This window comes from Vitis vinifera, chromosome 14, assembly GCF_030704535.1.
Source record: "Vitis vinifera cultivar Pinot Noir 40024 chromosome 14, ASM3070453v1".
Classification (NCBI taxonomy): Eukaryota; Viridiplantae; Streptophyta; class Magnoliopsida; order Vitales; family Vitaceae; genus Vitis; species Vitis vinifera.
In genome coordinates this window covers 12058486-12061764 of record NC_081818.1, presented here as the reverse complement: position 1 = coordinate 12061764, position 3279 = coordinate 12058486, and the positions used below count along the sequence as shown (strand labels likewise).

The following is a 3279-nucleotide window of genomic DNA, read 5'->3' as shown; positions in this document are numbered from 1 at the left end:
CCACTCCACACACTGTAAAACAATAATGAGTTCTACCATTAATTTAATTTACCTTAAAAAAAATCCACTCTACAAACCATAAACCAAGAATGAGTTATATCATTAATTTAATTTCCTTTTCTTCTAAAGATTAAACCTTTTACAATTTTAAATGAGATTATTGCAATCTTTATTTCTTATTAAACTATATGTAAGTATGTATCTTCATATTTTCAAACTTCCATTCAAGAAATTCATGCCTCAAATTTCCAAAATGAAGACGACTTCTCATTTACAATTCTCTACCCCTCAATCTAAAACTTCGTTCATGCAGTTGATGTAATTTTAAAATAAAATTCATTAGAAAGTGATATTTAATTAAAAAAAATAGAGAAGAAAGAGTGTCTGGAGCAGAAAAGACTGGAGGAAGAAGATAATGAGTTGAGGAAGGCGCGTTTCAAATGAGAAGATTCAGAGAGGTTGAGCTGAGCAGAGGAAGTTGGTTTGGAGCCAAACAAACTCCTGCTTGAGAGAAACATTGCCTGGTAAGATTGTTTGGTTTTGTCCTTCATCACTAATCCTCATCCTTCTCTCATCTCTTTTTCATATGATTATTTTGCATCGTTTGTGAGTTTGCTTTGGTTTGGTTATTATAGTTTCATCCTATGTTTCTCTGGTTTCATACAAGGATAATCGAACTGTGCTTTGATTGGTTGTTCCATATTTGAAAAACCTTCTTGCATCTTGGGGCTTTTTTTTTTTTTTTTATAGACATTTTCAAGTTTAATCCACCAATTTTTAAACCCATAGACAAAGAAAAATGAAATGGGTATCTTCATATTTATTGGACGTATGGTCCTTGTTTATTCTCTTTTAAAGTTTTACTTCATCGTATTCTTTGTTCCTCTCCATTCTGTACATGGGTGTTTCAATACAAGTCATTGCTCTGATTTTCGCACTTCAGATCCCTTTAGTGAGCAAAGACCTGGAAATGGAGACTAGCTTCTTGTACTTGATAAAACCGTTGGAGCCATCCGTTGGCTCAAATGAAGTAGGGTTGTTAGTTGGATTGTGATCATGTATACTCTGTTTTTTTGAGACCTGTTAGCCCTTTGTACCCAAGTTTCAAATCTTTTCTTAGTTTCATTATTCTTGGATGATAATGTTTGGTTGTGCTTGCTGCTTACTTCGTGGTTCTGGCAGCCTGTTTGTTTGTCATTAGTTGTCATTGATGCTAGCAATGGGAAGGAGACTAGTCTTGATTCTATCATTGTGGATCTAAAAGTGATCAAAGGGTCCAACGAAGAGAAGACGACAGGTAAGAGGATCACCTTTAGCAGTAGAAGGAAGAGGAGCAGCTGCCATGGGTATCGGTTTAGTCGTCGATGACAAAAGCAAAAAGACGAAGTGCACCGCTCCCAAATCTGATGATATCTACCTCAAGCTCACAGTCAAGTTGTATCATTTTTTGGTACGAAAAACCGGAAGCAAGTTCAATGTTGTGACATTGAAGCGGTTCTTCATGAGCAAGGTTAATAAGTTGCCTTTGTTACTTTCCCGTTTGGTTCGTTTCATGGACGGAAAGAAAGGTAAGATTGTTGTGGTTATTGGTTCTGTTACCGATGATCTCCGAGTATACGAAGTCCTTTATTTGAAAGTGACTATCCTGAGGTTCACAAAGAGAGTAAGGGAAGGGATTGAGAGGTTGATGGTGAATGCTTGACATTTGATCAGTTGGCTCTTAGAGCTCCTCTTGGGCAGAACACGGATCTGCTGAGAGGTCCAAAGCATGCTTGTGAAGTAATAGAACACTTAAGTAAATCTCCTTGTGTACCACACAGCCACCCATGCACCCCTCACCCCCTCACGACCATCCCATAGCTCCCATAGAGCCCTCAAGACCATCCCACAACCCGCATGCAACACCACAGCTCTCATAGCCATCCTACAGCCCACGGCTTACCCATGGCCTCTACAGCCACTACACACCCTCCACATATAGCCCATATGTAGTCCACATGCACCCCATGGACGCCATGGCCACCACACGCTCACCTACAACTCACTCATGGCCACTATGGCCACCACATGCTCACCTACGGTTCACCCACAGCTTACCCACAACCCACAGCTCACCCATGGCCGTCATGGCCACCACATGCTCACCCACAACCCACACTGATTCAAGTAAACTGTGCAATCAATTTTTTTTTTTATTTTGATTTGGTTTTGTGTGAGATTTTTTCTACACTTGTCATTGTACACTAACCTTGTTTTCATGACAACGCTTTATTACCTGCTACCAAGGTACGCTCTTACCCTCACTTTGTTTATTATTTTGTTATCATGACTTATTTTTTAACTATGATCATTTTGGTATCCATTGATCTCCTAGTTAATTGTCATGGTTGCTTCACCTTATTTAGTAGAGACCCATTTTTAGGGGCTTAGAGGGGTGCTATAGTCTTTACCGTACCTTCCCAATAAGTAACCTGATCCCCGAACCCAATTTTGATTTTTCACATATCATCTTTTCCAAATAAGGAGTCACACTTAGGGCTTTCTTTCTTATTTTGTTTTCCCTTAAAAAAACAAAAAATAAGTGGCAACTCCAAGTCTTTTCTAAAAATTATATATTTTTCATCAAGTAAACTAAAAGCAAGTCGCGCCATTGGGTGGGAATGCATTGAGCTAAAATGGCAGGGTCCACATAGTCGATTCCGAGCACATTGGCTCAACTGAGGACGATCTTGAATCGTCAACTAGAGAACGACAATAGCAATTATAGGATTGGGGTCAAGGATATGGGCCCGCTAGCAATTGACCCATTCCAGCAATTGTCTTTATCAGAATGATGAAAAAATGACTCATGTTAGTTCATTACTAATTGGGAACAAACGTGATCATTTTGTTGACACGTTGTAAAAGAACAAGGATATCTTTGCATAGAGTCACTCAAATATGCCCAACATAGATCCGATAGTAGTTTCCCATCAGCTGAACATACTTCCTATGACACGACCTATATGACAAAAAGTCCATCGATTCCATTTGAACCGTTAGAAAGTTATCTAGACAGAAGTTGAGAAGCTGTTGGAAGTAGGATTTATTAGGGAGGTGGTCTATACAAATTGGTTAACTAATCTGGTGGTAGTACCGAAGAAATGAGGAAAATAGCAGGTATGCGTGGACTACACAGACCTGAATGAAGCCTACCTGAAGGATAACTTCCCATTGTCTCAAATCGATCAAATAGTAGATGCCACAATAGGGCAAAGAATGTTGCCCTTCCTTGATGCT

The 3279-nt window shown here is 39.2% G+C and overlaps 1 pseudogene; it reads left to right on the top strand.

Annotated features, from left to right (window-relative positions):
- The first annotated feature begins 1342 nt into the window (after window positions 1–1342).
- On the top strand, window positions 1343–1860 carry LOC100251014 (large ribosomal subunit protein eL18y-like; annotated as a pseudogene).
- Window positions 1861–3279: the final 1419 nt, after the last annotated feature.